This window comes from Sander lucioperca, chromosome 1 (assembly GCF_008315115.2).
Source record: "Sander lucioperca isolate FBNREF2018 chromosome 1, SLUC_FBN_1.2, whole genome shotgun sequence".
Lineage (NCBI taxonomy): Eukaryota > Metazoa > Chordata > Actinopteri > Perciformes > Percidae > Sander > Sander lucioperca.
In genome coordinates, this window is record NC_050173.1 from 40,432,074 (window position 1) to 40,452,229 (window position 20,156).

At 40.7% G+C, this 20,156-nt stretch overlaps 2 long non-coding RNA genes across 2 annotated transcripts in view; one reads left to right on the plus strand and one right to left on the minus strand.

The window, feature by feature from the left end:
• The window catches only part of LOC118495599, a 556,251-nt gene that overhangs the window by 269,438 nt on the left and 266,657 nt on the right, over positions 1–20,156 (minus strand). The gene's annotated exons all lie outside the window — the stretch shown is intronic.
• On the plus strand, positions 1,405–18,980 carry LOC116064393. Its single transcript, XR_004108516.2, has 3 exons — positions 1,405–1,415; positions 14,957–14,962; positions 18,398–18,980. It is a non-coding gene; the product is annotated as an uncharacterized LOC116064393 (long non-coding RNA).

A 20,156-nucleotide genomic window follows, 5' to 3' on the forward strand; every position in this document is an offset into this window, starting at 1 on the left:
TGAACAGGTCAGTATGATATCGTACGGAAATGTATGCACACCAATATGTATGATATCCTACCAAACCTGGCGCCCGTCAGCTGGTCACGTGATGCCGACTACAGTGGCTGGCTATGAGCTCCATGATGCGGGGTCATCCCTATGTTCCCCGGGTCCTATGTTCCCCGGGTTAGGGTTAGGACAGCCCATAGGCCTACATAGGCCTATTTGCCATGGAATTAGGGTTAGGGTTAGGGTTAGGACAGCCCGTAGGCCTACATAGGCCTATTTGCCATGGAATTTGGCAGTAATGGTGGAAAAAGTAACAGACCAGGGAACATAGGACCCTTTTTTTGAAAAAGGGTCCTATGTTCCCCAGTTTCATACAAAGAGGGGAACATAGGACCCAGGGAACATAGACACGCTCCCGTTTAAGCAAGGGGTCTAACGTTTTTTTTTAAACCAAGGACCCCTTGACTGAAAGAGAGATGGAGCAGGGACACCCTACTACTGATATTGTATAAAATTAAGTTGCATATTAAACTGGGCCTAGAATAACGTGTGGGCGGCCTAAAGCCTTCATACAAACCTTTTTAGTGCAAAGAATACTAAGCTATTAAAATAATAATTGTCGGCATGATTTTATAAATCATGTTTCAATGTTAAACATACACGTGGCACAGTGAATTCTTAGGATGAACTTTATCTGTGGATGGCTACCTTAGCGACTACCTTACATAGAGGCCAGTAAGCCTATCATCAGTGGGGATTTATATTTGCTAAAAAATATGTTGGATTCATGTTCGACTTTTTAATTTTTGATGAAAACTTTAAAAAATGTACAATAATTCCGAGGCCCCCCTGCAGTGCATGGAGAATCACACAGATGTTTGTAGAGGCGAACGTGCTCCGCCAGTCCTTCCCAACTGAACTGAAAGCGCAGCACGCACAGACGGCACGTAGTTACAAAAATGTAGAGCTGCAGAACTATGCGCTGCGACAGCCATCACACTGGAAACGACAGCCGTGGTAAAGTCAATTTATGGCTTGTGCACCTCGCGCTGGGAAAACCACGGCTACCATAAACCTTGCTTAACTTTTCGCAGCTATGTGAACATATGGTTCATGAGAACAGGTTGACAGATTACACTCAGGACCCCCTATAGGAGTCTGGCTCTCTATAGACCCGGGTAGCTAAAGTTCTGGAATCATCTGGTCCTTCCGTGTCGCTTAAATACAACTTAACAAGCACTTAACCGACATCAAATTGTATTTTTTATTTTTATTATATAATTTTAATTTAAAACTTAACTTGTGTTGGTGCTGCTCTTCTTCTCTTATTGCACTTTTATTGCACTTTTTGTGTGTATTTTATTATATTTATTGAAGTGCTCATATTATGGTAATTTTCAGGTTCATAATTGTATTTAGAGATTGTACCAGAATAGGTTTATGTGGTTTAATTTTCAAAAAACAGCATATATTTGTTGTACTACACATTGTTGCAGCTCCTCTTTTCACCCTGTGTATTGAGCTCTCTGTTTTAGCTACAGAGTGAGACATCACACATCTGTACCATCTTTGTTGGGAGTCGCACATGCGCAATAAGTGCTGCTAGCTAGTCAGTTGCAGAGTATGAGGGAGTGCCATGCTAGCATCTAGGCGAGCATTATAACGTGTGTTACAAAGTAACGCACGTTCGTCATGGAGGTAAAGGCTGGACTACAATAGAGCTGTTTGGAGCAGTTTGTGAACAGTGTTTTCTGTTGGAGATGGTAAGTCCCTTTGGGGTGGACTTTGGGCTTTTTCACTTTGTTAACCTATAACGTGCACAAAATATAACACAATAAAGGAAAGGGGAAAAGCCAAAAAGCATAATATGAGCACTTTAACCTTAATCTGTCAGAACTACTACTGAATTAAATAGAATAAAGGTAAAGTGGTCACAGTTCCATTCTTACATTTCAGAGATCAGTGGTAATAGTCTTTAATGGACCAAATATATGAGCGTGGATTCGGAGACTAGGGATGAGCGAGTACAGCATTATCTGTATCTGTATCTGTATCTGTTAATCATATGAATTATCTGTATCTGTATCTGTACTCGGACTGGGCGGGGCCTAACCCGGAAGCGGGCGGGATTTAACCCGGAAGTGGGTCGGTTTGTCTTGAAATGGGCGGGGCTTTAACCGGTATGTTATTTTAAGCATGCAATTGATCAGAAATTGTTATATTTATTGCTGATTAGAAAACTATTTACATGACAGCATCAGCATTGAGCTTCAGATCAATGGTTTTGATCACGATAACAAACGAACTATATACAGAACAAGAACAATGAATACAACACATGCGGTTGCAATTATGAAGTACAATGTAATGAACAAGAGTTTTCATACTCAACATAACTTTCTTTTTTTAACTTTTAATTTTTTTATGATCAGTGTGATTTTTTTTTTTATTTCCACACCAGGTATGTGTGTGTGTGTGTGTGTGTGTGTGTGTGTGTGTGTGTGTGTGAGAAAGAGAGAGAGTAAGAGAGACAGAGAGAGAGAGAAAGAGAGAGAGAGGGGGGCAGGGGGGACTGTGTTCTACGGATCAAATAGTCCGACGTTGTTTTTCAGATCTGTTTAGAGCCAGCTGACGGTTTAAAAAAGAAAAAAAATCTCCGACAGGCAGAGACGCAACGCGAGTCGCATTCTACCAATCACCACGTCTGAACAAACCCCATGTTTACCAGAACTCTACTGGTTAATAAGTAAGTACTACAAACCGAAGTAAAAAACAAACCTGAAGCTGAAGAAACCCTAAACGTTAACGGAAAAGACCGGCGAACCTGAGAGAGAGAGAGAGACAGAGAGAGAGATGTTCTGTGTGCGTGTGAGTGAGCAGAGCGGGACACAATAACGCAATACATCTGTATGTGTGTGTAGGGGAGGGGCGCTGTGACGACTAGCCTATCACAGAACGCAGACACAGTCAACTATCCAATGAGGATTTTTATTCAATCCGAGCACAGATATTGACTCGTATTACTCGTATAATACTCGTACTCGGCAAAAGTGCTTTATCCGTACCGGATACTCGTTTCAGCCGAGTATCCGGCTCAACTCTATCGGAGACATCACCAATATAACCTCCAAGAATCATGGATTAAATCAGGCACAGAAGTAACGTGGGACCAAACAATCAGCCATGGATTTAAATGTCTCAAGATTTCAAAGTAAGCCCCGCAAATCTCCGAAACAACTCTAAACCCTAAAAAGTTGCAGCCCATTTTGCATTCTATAGTGAGGCACCAAACAGTCCAAATGGAAATCAAAATGGAAAGCCCCTTTGTAATTTGCTACCTGTCTTTGTTCCCAGCAGGTAGGTAGAGTGGGCGGATCAGTGATCACATTAGAGAGATTGTCAGCAGCGGCTCCAGCAGCACCTCTGGAGTGCTGTGGACTCTGTCCATTAAGAAGGCTGCAGAAGGACACATTGATTAATGATGTGGGCTTGTAACAGAGATGAGATGTGTTTTATTTATTTAGTACCAAATATTATGGCAAGTTAGGAGTAGGCCTGGGTACCGAATTCAATACTTTGTAGTCACCGACCGAATTGCCTCGAGAATTCGTATCGAGTATCGAGAATCGAAAAATGCCTCGCCATTCAATACCCAATTTCAATACCTAAGGAGTAAATCTCCCTCCAGCACCAAACAGGAAGCAGATAAATGGTAGAGACAGTGGTGTTTACGGTTGCTATGTTGCTGCGCTAAGCTAAACGCTAAAGAGGGAAAGTTGCTGATTTTCAACCCTTCTGAAGCCAGTCATCCAACAGGAGATTTACCGGCGGATAAACACAGACCTCCGTTAAATCTTACAAAACAAATCTAGCAATGTGTGACACTGCAAGATCCCCACTCTTTACATATTATGACAGATAGGCTTTGGTGTTGCACTCCTGTTACGATTCCAGTTTACGTCACAGGAACCATCTCTAAGATTAAAAGCTAATGATAAAACTGCAACATTTTAACACTTACGTTTCTGCTCACAAATACGGACACATGGGCACTGGCTGTCAGCGTCAGATACGACGCAAAAAGCACCATTCAGCGTGTGTAGAACCCACCCACCATCTTTTCCTAAACTTAACTGTGTCAAAAGTGACGCCAATAGTCCCGACCCAGCGTGTTTAGATCTGATGCTAAAGGACACTTTTAGCGTCAATAACAAACGCCAAAGGCACCTGACCAAGCGTCCGTATTTTACGCGATGGGAGTGAATATGTGTTGACAAATAATAGTGTAATGTTAGAATTATGATGCATTTATAAAATAATCATATGAAAGTGAAACATTTTGCACAAAAACTACTAAAATAATGTATTCATGGGTAAAACTAAAAGCAGCCTATGCAATAAAAATTGTATTGTATAAAAACATGTATGTACATTTTGTATTCTTAATTCACTGTATGGATTAATCTAGTGATACAGTATTTGTTTTAACTATTTTTGTCTTAAGATTATTATTATTTTTGTAATTAATAATAATCAATATTCTCAATAATAGTCAATTATACACTTTTATTTGCAGGACCAAACTGATTCAAAACAGGTTTTCTCAAAAACAAGCTGAAATAATTCAGACTGGTGGCCAAACACCGCTCTACACCATTTTAATGTTGAGAAACAGTGAGGATATTATTAAAGAATACTTTTTTTATTAAAGTGGGGGAAAATACTTTTACCGACTTCACATCTCATCTGCTGGGGGGAAAAAAAGAAATGGCACCCAAAAATAGTGTAAAAATATACAGTATATAAATTAGAAAACAAATGCATAGATACACTCTAAGAAATACCTGTGTATTAACAATTGTATGTCTGTATATTTTAACAGAATTTTTTTTATTTACATTTCGATTGCATAATCTGTGCTCCAACAACTTTTGTCAGCCACAGAGGTTGAGGTTTTGGGAGATTGAAGAAGTCCATGTCACATTTTGTAGACATTTTTGAAATTTGAAATTTGAAGTTTTTTTTCGCTTTTTTCCCGACCTTTTGTGACCCTTTTTTTTTCTTCCATTTTCTTATGTCTTTTAACTGTAGCTACACACAAAATGTTCTGTTTTTTAATTATGGGGACAAAGTCCAGGTAATAAGCTGCCAGAACTTTTTCTCTTATTTTACATATTTATTTCTTAGTGTAGATAAATAGAATGGTAACTTTTAAGCAATACTATATTTTTGGTTCTTCAAAGGTTTACATAGAAATGTTTTCAACCAACAACATGACCATCATGTTAGGACAAGAAGTTCAAAACAATCCACAATGAGACACCCGGACAAAGACAGAGACGAGGTCTAAAGAATAGAAATGTTTCAACTCTGAGAATGACGGCCATGTTTTGTGCTCTCCGTTAAATCTCTTCCTTCATTCAGTCATTATCTCATATTCTCCCACTGTATTTCTCACCATTTTTGCTCTTCTTTCAATTTGTCTCTCTCTCTCCCCATCTCCCTCTTTATCCATCACACCGAGGCCTTAGTGCCAAGCTTCCATTGTATGGTGCAGAAGATCTCACACACAATACCCCTCTGAACGGGCCACACACACACACACACACACACACACACACACACACACGCACGCACGCACACACACACACACACACACACACACACACACACACACACACACAGTGTGCCTAGCCTACTGTTTTGTGCATTATATCCTTCCTAGCTTATGTCACGGAGCTTTCGCTCTCTAATCCACGGTGAATGGAAGAGGAGGAGCTGCAGGGAGAATCAGCAGAACCCACAGCCAGCCCCAGCTGCACTCTGGGATAGAGAAAGGAATAGTCTGATAGACCTTTATTTGAAAAAGTCAAAAAAAGAATAAAATTCTACAAAATATTTGACAAAGTCCGCTACATTCCTATAATATAGTATATCACATTCTTATATAACTTTCACAGAATGGCGCTTGCACATTCACGCAGAAGAAAGTTTTGGGAAAGAAAGACATTACTGATGACTACAGTACATTTACATTGCTACGTTTTGGTTTAAAAAGGAATATTCTGATAGGTTTCCCCCTCTCATTCCCCCTGCTCTGGTGTTTCTGAGCCCCTAAACCGGAGACATTTGGAAACACTTCTGACCCGTTTTGGTTTGGACTCTGCTGGGTTGTGTTGCATTTGTAACCCTCAAAAATAGCATTACTAACCATTTTCTTAAAAACCAAAATGTTCATGCAGCCCTAATTTCCAGCATTCTTTTATTGAAGAAATTGAACACTGAATTGAATATCAAAGGCACCACTAATACAATAATGACAGTTACATGTTAAAGTGCAGTTTTCTGCTGATATTTTCTTTCAACTAACACAAAAAAATCTCGGTGTGTCTTTCATGATATGTCCCAGCCTTTCGCGTTGAGTTTAATGGGCCAGTTGATATCGCGATGAAAAAAAGCAATATATTGTGCATCCCTACTCATATTTCTTGAAGGCTAGGGGACCAGTAATGCCTGACGCTACTTTTTCATTTGAATCAGCAGACCTTTATGGTTTTGGTGACACGTTCTCATCGATCTTCACTGTCAATGGGATATGACACAGTTCCCTGTTGCCTTTATGTGCCACAGAGGTGGTTGTCAACCCAGGGTCAAATCTGCAAAGACAGGCTGAGGGTGCAGGTAAGACCATCAGAGAGAAGGTTTTATTCTATTCTAACTTACATATTTGAACAGCTGTTAATACATTTCCTGTGTGTTTGTGTGTGTGTGTGTGTGTGTGTGTGGAGGGGGCTAAAACTATGGCATTTCATCATGATGACAGTTTCTGTTTTATCAACTGTTTCTCAATGAACCATTGTTTGAGGCATCCCCCACCACCGCAGGAATAGCCAGACACAGTATGGCAGGGGTCATCAACTACATTTTTCCAAGGGCCAGAATGTTTCTAAGCAGATACTCCGGGGGGCCGGACTTACAAATAAAGAAAATAAAATGAATTTATACCTAATACGCCTATTCTTTTTTTAAATTTTCACTTTCTTATTGAATTAATGCTATATTTAATTTTTTTTTACATGTATTAGTGTGAGCAAACTCCTAAAAAACATGGAAACTCCATAATGATAGCTAGCTCTTTAACTAGAAAACGATCTCAGACTATAGGAGGCAGTTCACTGAGGAGTGATGGTTAAAGTCTGTGATTAGGGAAACATGGCTGTAGTATGCAGCGTCCTGATTGGTGGAAAATGTTTGAAGAAAGAAATGGCTGTTGTCAGGTAATGGTGAATGATGAATGGACTGATAAGCAGGCTATGCATTTGTCATGTATGCCCCATTTGCAATGAAACAATGCTGTTGCAAAATAATACAACCAGCATCATCATCAACAATGAAGAACGCAAACATAACGGTTGCGTCATTCACATGCATATTAAGTAGCCACATGCGTCTGTTGTGGTCTTATAATACATCCATAGGTTTACCGCTCCAGCGGAGAGGATGGCTCGTTCAGCCAGCAGTTAAATTTATAAGAATTTGTCCAAATTTCAAGATTCCCAGCAAACTAAGATAAACAGGTAGACTACAAACAGACAGCTTTTGTTTTAGCTTGTTTGTAAAAATTCTCTATTTGCAGAGTAGAGCTGTGTTTGCGATAAACAGCGCAGTGGACAAGAGTGGACTGAGCAGACAGAGCAGATTGAAATATCACTTTCTACATGTTTATGTCTGTCTATACAGGTGAGGGCATTGATAAGTATTGACTTTTTACTCACAAAGGTTTTATTGTAGCCTACTTACAGTAACGAGACTAGCGTGAGTTGATCTGCCCCAGCGGCCATTGGTAATGCTCTCTGTATCGTTCCCAGTCAGGCACTGCGTGTTTTAACGCACACACATCTGGGCTCAGCTGTGTGTGCGGAGCGCGGTCATCGCTGTGCAGAATCCCGGCATGTGAATAGAGATGCAAATACAGGGGCTGGGTTTGCGCTCTACCTGTGTAATGTTACTTGCTGTAAATGCTTGAAATGCTAAATAACAGAACACATTTTTTTCCTCTTCACATTTTCTGAATTCATGATTATTCTGCAGGCCAGACTAAACGCTTTGGCGGGCCGGATGTGGCCCGCGGGCCGCCAGTTGACATTGGCTGCAGTATGGTGATTAAACACAGGTTTGTTGTAGTTCTCTTTAAAGGTGCAGTGCTATACCAAACCCTCAGTGTGACACAAAGCTGTGTTCCTGTGTCGGGCGGTGGCACAGTGCCACAGTACTCCGGCCACCAGTGTTACAATAATAAAGGCATGCCACCCGCCGCCAAAATGGCTAGTGAGAGTGACTGTGTTACCCGCCACTGCCGAAATCTACCCGCATTTGGCGGGTTGGCGGGTGTCAATGTCAAGCCCTGCTAACAAAGGATTGTATTTATTTAGAGAGTGTAGTGTGATTCAAATGCATAGCAGGGAATATGTTAGCTCAGCTGAACAACAAAGGTTCTGTAATAAAGTTTGGAGATTTAATTTTTCTTCTTTCACTGTTTGACAGTTGATAGATGTCAGAGAATCCTGGTTCCTCAAACAACCTAGTAAATATTAAATGATCATTTCAAGTTTCCTGTTCTTTTGTGGTGTGTGTGTGTGTTTTGACATAAATCCATAAAAACAGCACTGCCAGCTAGCATGTGTGTATGTGTGTGTTCCACCAGATTTACCCCCGCTGACTGCTCTGTGATTGGCCCAGGGATAGCTCAGGACGTCCGTCCGTCCCATCCGTCCCGTCCGTCCCGTCCCCCCTTCCCTGGGGGCTTCCAAGCTCTTTATCTTGTCAGAAGGGGCAATCAGCAAAATAAAACGCACTAGATTTACCCCTCAGCTCGCCACCGGCTGGGTGGGAAAAGATGTGCCTGTCTGTGTACGCTTTTTCTCTCTCTCTCTCTCTCTCCTTCCATCCCTTCTTCTCGTCTTGTCAGGTGATAGATATGTTGAGATCACTCATTCTTAACGGCCCAGAGAGGGACGGCATCCATCACTCTTTTCCTGTGCCTCCCCCCCGCCACCTGTACTCCTCTCTGCACCCATCCAGCCACAGTACCATAAGCTGTCTGTCAAACTGACAGGCCCATCCACTATATCACAGGGAGGCTGAGCGGCCCATAGGACTCTATTATATGTAATCTGCTCCCCTGGACACAGGCCGCTTACACAAGCCAGCCACCAGGGTGTGTGTGTGTGTGTGTGTGTGATTTCACATCGTAGGTATTTCTCTATATTATATCTCCATGACTAAATAAGCAACAATAAAAGTTAAAGGTCAGGAATAACACTGGGTATTATTCATTAAGAGTATGAGGGGAAAAAAAATAACAGCAGAAAGTGGCACAGCAAAATATGTGTGTGTGTGTGTGTGTGTGTGTGTGTGTGTGTGTGTGTGTGTGTGTGTGTGTGTGTGTGTGTGTGTGTACGTTTATCAGCGATTCTTTTTTGTATTGAATCTGAATCTGCTGCTGTGGAAGGAGTCTTTTGCAAGTTGAGTATGTATAAGTGTGTGTGTGTGTGTGTGTGTGTGTGTGTGTGTGTGTGTGTGTGTATGTGTGTTTGTAACCTAAACACATCAGTGATTCCTAATCTATCTGTCAGTCGTCATGCAGTGAATTCACCTTTGATTAATTTTTCTTTTGTGAGTTATGTGTAACACTCAGGGCCGGACTGGGACAAAAAATCGGCCCTGGCATTTTTGGCCCAGGCGGCCCACACCCACCGTGATTGGTCAGACACATTCTCTGCAGACAGTCCTCTTAAAATATGCGTGCATTCTATGATATGAGTTGCCTAGTGGTCTGCGTTCATGTGATTGTTTTGGATCCTTCAAGAGGGGTCCCAAGACTCACAGTATCTGTTGATCTTACCCTTAAATAATTAATTCATTCTTAGAGTTATGATTTGTATATTTATGGTATTTTTATTATTGATGTTTGATATTGTATTGCCATCATTGTTATTATTACTATTTTGCTTAATATTGGCTCAGCAACTTTAAAAACTGTTTTCTGTTAATTTTAACTATTGTAAAAAGTGTCTGCTAAATACAATAACCATAACCCTTCCCAAAAGCTACAATAAAGCTGAGAGTAGTATATGCCCTGGAAAAGAGCATAAATACAAGATAAGCAAATTAAGAAATTCAAGGAACACTGATGCTTGTATCAACACTGATTTTATAGATCACACAGACTTTTCAGCTACCCAACAGGACAACCGCTAGCATTTTCAATGTTAGGTTAACTGACAGCCACTAACTTTAACTGCTTGTTGTCGTTATGACGCGAGGCGCACATAACGCACGTGCGTGCGCGCGCGCACACACACACACACACACACACACACACACACACACACACACACACATACACACACAGCCTCCCTCCCTTCCTGAGAGTCCCTGTTAATTTGCCTACTCCTTACCACGTCATCAACTACTCTCTCTTCAATCATTTCCTCCCTCGCTCCCATGGCCCTGTCATGGTCACTCTCCTCCTCGGTTTCTTCCCTGTCATGATGTCTGTTTCTGCTTCTCTGTATAGCCAGCCACCTCTCCTCCTCCTCGGCTTCAGTTAATCCTGATGTTGAAGCAGCTACTACAGCCCCAAACATGTCCGAAATGTTGGCAGATTTTGAGGAATCCGCCTGTAGATTCTTAATCTTTTTCTCCCGTAATTTCTCTCCACCTCCCTTGCGCTTTGGTGGTCTTTTGTCCATTTTAACGTGGATGCTAAACTTCCTATTACAGCTTGTGTCTCAGGGCCAGGAGGCGTGGCCCTAGTGGGATTCGTTAATTTGCGTCCCGGAGTGGGAAGGTGGTTCCTGGATTTGATTGGGTCAGGCCAGTGCCAATAAAGAAAAGTAACCAATGGGATGCTGTGTGTTCTTTATGGGCCGGCGCGGCCAAAAAAGAAAAAAAAGGCCTTTTTATATGACATGATGGCCAGTCCAGCCCTGATAACACTAGAAAAGACAAACGTAAATGTCAGGGTTCCCTAAGGTTCCATTATGTGATTACTGGCCTATACTTACTTACTCCTCTTTCATGGAGCATGGCTTTTGACCACAGCTTGCCAGTCTTCTGTCCTGGGCTTTCCTTTTCAGCTGTTTCCATGTCAGCCCGCTCTGATTGACAGTTTATGCAATCATCATGTTTGGATATCCGAAAAGTTCAATTTAATCAACGGCATCTAAGTGATGTAATTAGGTGCGAAAAACAGACTTCTAGGAATGCCTGGTATGAACATGGATGGAAACACTTTTTGACTATGGATATCTGAACTAAACTGAATGAAATGATTTATGAATATTTAGCAAAGCGATTCGGAAGTTTCACTCCAAGTGAGTATTTCATACTTCAATACAGATTTTTCATGGAGTGCTCCTTCAATAACTTGCTGACAGATATATAACTCGTATGGATGTTTTGACTGAATGAGATTTCTGTTGCTCTGCTACTTTAGAGCAATAGCCTGAGCAGGTTCACCTCTTACTATGCTGCCTTTGAACTAGTGCTTATATGTAATATCCACCAAATGCATAAGGTTAACACTGCAAAATCTGTTCAAAACCTACAGGACAAGCCATTGGGGGGAAATGCAGCCCATCTCATAACACCACAGCCAACTTCAAAGAGCTTCTTTTTTTGGTAAAATCATTTCTAATTCAGACCACACTATTATAAAAAAAATTACCTTGTGCGGTTTAAGAAGCAGACTAGCTCCTCTCAGCCCCCAGCCGAGCCTCTAAGCCTTGGCTACAACATAAATCCAATCCCTGCTATTCTCCATGGTGGAGAGAGCTGAGGCACGTCCTCGGGGCTTGTCATTTCAACTCTGCCTCTCTTCTTTTGTTGCATGCCATCCCCTCTGCTTCTTTACGCTCTGTTCTGACTCGCTGCTCAGCTTCGTACTTCTCAGCCAAGTCACTCGCAGAAAGCAAAGAAAGAAGAACACTCGTCTCACTCACGCTGTCCTCTGCTGGTTAACGTTTGGGAACTTGATAATGGAAAAGGTATTCAGAAATCAGAATCAGAAAAGGTTGTATTGCATAAGTACACTTATGTGGAATTTGTGAAAGCTGCATCAATCAATAAATCAGACTTTATTTATATAGCACATTACATAAAAATGTAGCACAAAGTGCTTTATACAATTGCCCCCAATTGGTCCTGATGGAGGGAGGGTTCAAACAGTTTTTGTCTGGGGTGAAAGGGATCGGCTACAATCTTTCAGACCCATAGAGAAAAGTACCAATACTGCCAAGTAAAAATGCTCCATTATAAGTAAGAGTCCAGCATTTAAAACTATTAAGCAAAACAACAGACGTACTATCAGCAAAAAAGTAAAGGTACTCATTATTCATTATTGAAATGGTTACATACATACATATATTTATATGTATTTATTATTGATTTCCAAGGGCGTTATCAATTGTGCAAATCAAAATACCTCTGGATTAGAAAGACCTATCAGAACAACGAAACTGAGCGACACGTGCACGTTGGGGTGCTGCTTGGTCCGTTTTGAAGCAGGAAAAAAATGTAAGCCAGCTCACAAACTTCCTCAAACTACAGCTAAACAGTACAATAAAATGTGTTCCTGAAAACATTTGCGTTTTATTAAAGTTAATAAAAATGTGCTGTGTCAAGCATTTTCCAACACAAAGTTAAGAACTAAATTCACAAATCATGTTTAGATGTTTGTGAAATTCCCATGCTTTTTACCAGATTTCTTTTGCTCAAATGGGACATGGATCTCTTTTTTCTTAACAGTGTGAAAAGCCCAAATCACATGGAACATGATCTTTTTAATTCTGATTTGGACCACTTTGATATTAAATCTGATATGGGTCATATTGAAATTCATGGAATTCTTTACGTCACTCTAGATCGTGAAGAAAACGGTCTAACTTGCAAAAAAAAAAAAAAAAAAAAGTTTAATAGTAGGCAATGTTTCGGTACTAGACCATCTTCAGGCAAATGGTGTTCCATCCTGAGAAGCCATCTTTTGTAGGAGGGGACTGTTTTTCTGCACCAATCAACAACTTCCAAATGAAAGTAATTGAATCAGTCATAAATAGATAGCATTCATTCACATGTCAATAACTATAGATAGAGCTTAAGCCTAAATACAACCCCTCTATAGTAACCATTATAATGTACTGTATATATCATACCAGAGCAATCTATAGTAGATGGATGCCAATTTATGTATAGTGAATGCACACAACAAATTATATAAAGCAGTCATATTCAGGCATATTTCCAAAACCTGCTTGTACCTTATCCATTTATAGATAGAGGAAGAATATCAAAATAAACAACAAGAGCCCTCACAAAAAAATTACCGAAGGGCAATAACTTCATACTTTACATTACTTTTTGTGTTAATTTACATAAAAAATAGGAAAATCGAAAAAGTCAACATAATAAACATGCTTAGAAGACTCCCCACCATCATACAAATACAAAAAAACTCTAGATCGACATTCATCATTATTCTGTGCTGGCAGGAGTCACTCAGTGAATAAAACGTAGAAGATTGCTGGGATGGTGGACGGAGGTGGAGGAACAGTGAGGTGTTAGACCTCAGAAGTATTTGGGATGACACTTCTATACAAGTAAAACTGGAGGTAAGTCAAACTTGAGGGGAGTAACGTAACCAGTCTGTTTGAAAAAGAGGAACATGGCTGCAGTCTCAGAGAAAAGCTAAGATCTTTAAAAGCCAACTTTAAAGAAACGTGGGACTCACACCAATGAAGCGGTCGTTTTTTAAAGTTTTACAGCAAGCTTGACCACGTTTTGCTTGATGAACCCAGCTGTCAGCCTGCCTACTCCTCATCCTTGTCCACTATTTCATCTGCTCCCGAATTCGCTGGCTTCCACTGCACATCGACTTATGAATGAAACTGTAAAGGGTGACATCGGTGGCCTCCATGTTTACTTCCGTACGACAGCGTGCTGCTGTGTGATGTCCTAGACATTGTTCTTTTGCACATGCGGGTCCGTTCAGGACCATGACCAGGCCACACCCCAGTCTGATATTGGCCACATTTAAAAAAAATAATGTGAACAGCCAAACAAAAAGAATCTCGTCTAAGCACTAGGGCTTCCAGCGTGACTGCAGCCAGTGTCCAACTTCCTCCTGTGAGTTTGGCTGCCAAAAGCCACTTTGTCATCTCTCTGTGGTCCGGAGTATTTTCACAACCTGCCGGGTCTGCTGGTCTGTTTGGTGTGTTTGTCCAGTGCTCACACAGCTGACAGTGACACAGTGCCACCATTACCGCATATGTAGCTCACATTCCTGGCTAATTGGGTTTGAGGCCCCCGAGGCTCTGAATGTGTGTTAAATGGGGGATTGTTTGGGTTGGTGTGTGTGTGTGTTGGGATTGTGCAGTATGATTAAGGTTGAGGGGTCAGTGTGTGTGTGTGTGTGTGTGTGTGTGTGTGTGTGTGTGTGAGTGCGTTGGAGAGGATAAATTGAAAGCTCAGATCTTATTAAAAACTGTGGTCTCATTGTCGGACATGTAGTCTGGGGAAACTCAGAGAAGTCGTATTTAATTTCGCACAGAAACATTAATTTTTTCCCCCAGCTTCTTTATGGATCTGTCATGTGCACCTTTGCTCTGTGGGTGTTCGCAGGGATGGGAAACCGAGGTATGATAAGGTGGAGAAACAAACGAGCACTTCAGAGCCGAGCCGAGTGCCAGGCAGGGAGTCGGCCCGCAAGCGTAGCAGCTCCATAACACCAATTTCCTTACTTCATCTAGATATGCCTCCCCAGTGCTTTGCCTGCTATCACCTTGTTGGGTTTTCCACCCTCAGCTTTTTTTGTTTCTTCCTTTACCCTGCTCCTACCCCCGCTGCGAGCCCCTTCGCACTCACCGGTGGTTATTCATCTAAAGTTGATTAGCATTCATTTTGTAAGTGCAGAGTGCACTTTTGTGGAAGAAAAAGTGAAAGCACTTTGGATGAATGCTCCACTCCTCTACTGCCCTATATTTCCCTATTCATTCAAAGTGTGGTGTCAGGATTGCTGTGTGTTTAGTCATCCGCGAGACGTGAGTTATACACCGGCTGTACATCTGAACATCGGAGGAGCAAACAAAAGAGGAGGTGGAGGAGGAAGAGGAGGACAGGGAGGAAGGGGAGGAGAACAGGACACGTCGGTGAAAAGGCGAGAGCCGGTGAAGGGGCGGGACGGCGTGGCTCATCTCTGAATAGACGTGATAAAGAAAGCTGGCGGGTGAGGGCGGCGCGGATGACGAGCAGGCGGAAATCATGCAAGCAACGCACAGCTGTATTTTTTTCAGAACACAGCAAACATTTTGCAAAAGTCAAACTTCCAAGTGTGGAGGAGAGGAGGGAGAATATAAATATCACATTACAATTACTAGTTCATCTGTTTTCCATGAGAGCAGCGTGGCTCGAGGGATGGCAATGTTTAGTCAAGAATGAAACAACTTTTGGATGGATTGGCACACACATTCATGTGTAGATAAAAAAGATGTTGACAAAGTTTCCTTTTGGGGACATAATTTGAAGTTGGAAAAACGTCATGTCAGTTAATAATAATCAGGATCCAATCAGTAACCAACATTGCTGACATCATTCAATTACCGAGTATTTATTGGTTTAGAGACAAAAATATGTCATGACCATTCCAGTGGACACAGGGTTGGAAGAAAAAAGGATTTTCCACCAGTGGCGAACTTGTTGGACCCTGTAAACACAGCCTCCCTCTTTCATTCCTTCAACCAGCTTCTTGAAAAGGTCGATGTTGAGATGTTTGTGCATTTCCAAAAATGTGTTGATATCCAAGTCTTTCATAATGTTTAAAAGTAGCTGTGTTCTCCTTCTCCTTCCTTTATTTTGGCCATGCATCTCTACCGTAGCCCTGCAACCTGTTGGCTGGCATAGCAACGCACAGAGCTGAATGTAAGCCGTAAACAGGCAAGAGGCCATAAACTGTTACAAACTGCAGTAAAAACCCTGATTAAGACGCATATTCCGAAATGTCATGTAAACATGTCCAAAGAATGCCTCTAAAACCCGAATAATCCCACGTCTTAATCTGAAAAATGCTAAATTCGGAAAAAAGGCCTTATTCAGAATATCCAATTGGAATATGCTGTTAACATGACCTGTATCATAGTCGGAATATTGTCATATTCAAAATAATAGTGGAATGTATTGTATGTGTGCATAGAAGATACAGCCGTGAAAAAGATCAATGGGGGAGTGGGGGAGGGCGCCGAGATAAGTTAGAAACCGTCTCTATCCCCTCTCATCCTCCCATCATGTCGTCTTTGCTTGACCAGTCCCTCTCATCATCAGCATCTCAGTGGACATGCCTTCCAAACTATTAAGCTTCCATCCTGCTCTCCGTCCACCGTTCCTCTGTTATTTCCCCCCCCAAACTCCTCTTGTTAAGGAGGCTTTCACAGGATGCTCATTAAAATCTTCTCAGCTGAATCGGACAGGGAGATACACGGCAGACTTTCCCTCCATCCTTCTTACTCCCTGCTCGCTTACTTTCGTTTCTTTCCCTGCCAAAAAAAGCAACATGACGTTGGGTGAATGAGTGTTTTCTCCAATCTCCAATTTCAATTTGAAGTGCTTCTGGGAAGGTTGTTTATAGTGGAGATACGTATGCCAATAAAAGTTGTTTTAACGAGCCGGACTTGCAGAGAAAAAGAGCATGTTGGTGTGATGGAAACAAAGAGAGAGAAAAAAAAACTGTGAAAGCCACTCAGCCAATATTAGGACAGACAGAGGTGCATTTGTTAAGTTGTCCTTGTCCTGTGCATATTGAAATGTGAATGAAAAGCCTGAGCGAAAATTCCAGAAATTCTAAGAGCTGAAATATTGCAAAAAAGTTGCTTACACTTTGCCGATGTGGCAAAGTTGGCATATTGAAAATTATCTGAACTGATTTAATTAAAACACACACACATTGATGTTGTTGTACTGACCTTGACATAACTGCTTCTGCCACTTCTACTCTTAAAAAAAGGAACATTTAGTTTAAGTACCTCCAGACACATCCAGTCACTGATTTGCTCAAGGCACTAGAGCAAGGTAAATGTGGGTGTTGGCCGCATAACTATGGTTTTATTGCTTTGCATTGCTTTATACAGTGTAAATACATATTTTTATAACATAACATTTAAAACAAATATATTTATTTAGTTCAGCAGTAGTTGCATAAGAATTCATGTCCCAGACTTCCCTTCAATCTCAAGTAAACATTTCCTCCATCAGATCAAATTTCCCAACTTCCTGTTTAGGCACCAAGGTATCAGAAGAACCAGAAATAAGACATGTATGAGACAATGATGATAAAGCTCTACAATTGCAATTTTAATAAATCCAAAGCAGAAAGTGTGGTGCATTGCCAATGATTTATTTTGTGCAGAATAAATACACTCCTTCGCAAATAGACATTGTGCCCTCCTAAAACCCTATAATCCTAATGAGGTTTGTGGATCATAAACATTTTCAAGTAACCTCTTTTTCCAACAATTGAAATCCTGCATTTGATGAACCTCGTGTAAAGCAAATGTTTCTGAGAACTGTACTAACGTAGTAAAATAACTTATGTATATTCAGGTATTTCTTTATTGTGTAGGGTTTGCTGCAAAGATATTTGAATTTACGGGTAAAGGTGCAATGGGAATTGTATAGAACATGACTCCATATTCTTTCAATCTTCAGACGAAAAATAAACTTGTTCTACCCTGTAATACATTGGAAGCTTTCTACACCCCCCCCCCCCCCCACTATGGCAGCTAATGAAAATCTGGTTTCAGGTTATACACATAAAGGTCGTTGATGGAGACATGCACTGATTCACGTTTTATTTTGGACTAAATTTCAGAATTCCCCTTCAAACTCCTAATAATCCCACACCGTCACATGACCATGGGAATACGGTCACGTTGGCCCAGTGGCGCCCAGCTATAATTGAATGCCTCTTCTGACAAATGGATTGTTGAAACCACACCTGCAATGCACCATTAGGCTCTCCTCTCCCCTTTATCTACCAAGGACTCTGTGTGTACGCGAGCACACGTGTACTCTTATGTGTGTTTATGTGTGAGGAGGACAGTCGGCCTCTGCTTCTATTCATTTTGTGTGAGTCGTATCCCTAAAAGGCTCTGCAGTGGTCACATTCAATTTAGTTCAACCTTCAAACACTGAAGACAAAGCAATGTGAATAAATGCTTCCAATAAGTTTAATGTTGAATGCATTCATTGATAAATTACACTGGCACAATGTTGGCCAGTAATTCTATAGTTAAAAGAATGATTAGTATAATTTGAAGAACAAGATGCTTGTGCAGCTGTATTTCTTGGCTTTTCTCAGTGTAACCCACTCTTGTTAAGAACACCTCGCTCTAGGTTCGGGGAGCTGAGTTAGAGTGCAATAACCATAACAACACAAAAGAAGTGTAATTTAACTGCAACTTTAGTAGATGAATTGCAAAGAAATCTACATTACATTTACTATGTGAAAAACAATAAACAGGCCCTTTACACAAAATAAAATTGTCCTTGTATGGAGTTCTCCAAAATGTCTATCCAGGTCAATGTCTGATGAGTAGTGTTTCCTGAGTTCCAGTCTAACGGAAGTTAAATCAGTCAAAAGTCATGGGTCAAAGTTCAAAGTGCAATATTGTCTATGTATATCTGCTGTGGGTACCAATATGGGGAACTGGCACACTCCTACCACATGCTAGATATTTCATCCAGCAGTTTCAATAGCGACGGAGATCCGATTTCCTGGAAGTCGCACAGGGTGGCTCGCCATCTACTGGGTCAGTGGTTTTCCTCGTTGAATCTCAGTAGTCACAAAAGACCTGACCTGCAGTTACAAACAAGCTCATAGTCTCTGTTCTGTTTCGCCTTATACTTCTCTTACATATCTCACATATTTCTGTTGTACAACCTTTTACCAGATCGTAACAAATCAAGATAGTCACTGGCTAAGTGAAAATACTTCTGCTGAAACATTATTCTCTGGTTCACTCTCATGTTTTGAATAATGCTAGAATTATTTTTGTTCTAACAACATATGGTTAACATATAAACACAGTGTAAATAGACATAAAAGACAATCAACAATTTAGCGTAACACCATATTTAGGCATATATTTAACATTAAACACACACACCCTTTAATTTTACTTACTCAGTAAAAGCAAAATGTGTTTTTTTTCTGTAACAGTACATGCTCCACAAACGGGGTACAGAGTAATGGCCCTTAAAAGTACAGTGAATTACATTTCTTAGTTCACTATTTCTCAATAGAATACTGCTTGTAAAATTCAACCATTTCCAGCAACACTAATAAAAGTGACCGAAAAAAAAAAGTTAACATATTAGCCAAAATTATCGTTTCCTTTCTCTCTTAGTAACATACTCTACTCATTAACTACAGTGGAATGATAACGGTAATTCCTTGTGTTGAAATAACCTTGTTAATAACACACAACAACTAGCAAAATAGCACTGAATAGCTAGCTTACCGAGGCACAACGTGCAGCATTTTAAGATGAAACCGGTACTTCTCTTTACAGCGTCTCTCTAAGTAGTTTTCAACCTCTGCAAAACCTTGTGTCGCAAGGTGCACGTTTTCAACTCAAGACGTTAGCTTGGAGAGAAAGTTTTCACCGGACTCTTTTTTTCCTGCTTCCTCAGAATGCACTGTAAAACTTTCGGTTAAACCGACAGATGCAAAAATGATTAAAAAAATAAAAAAAGTGATTTATTTCAACTTATTACACCTAGTATTTAGTAACAAAATAAACATTAACTTCAATCTACATAAATAATTCAGTAGTTTATCACTTTTATTTTGATTATTATTTTAACCCAATTTTCGACAGGGTTACATCAGCATTTAGTAAAAGAAAGAGGTTGACTTAACCAGCTGTATGTATGGTTGACATAGTCAGTTCTAGAAAAATACAGAATATATTTTAGCTATACATGTTTTGGCCACTTGGTACAGAGAAACAAACTGAAAACACATTATTACATTGTAAAGCTATTGCTGCAACAGTTGCCTATCTACACGTCCAGTAGACTAGTTCTGTGTCCATTGGGTGACTGTAAATCCTATA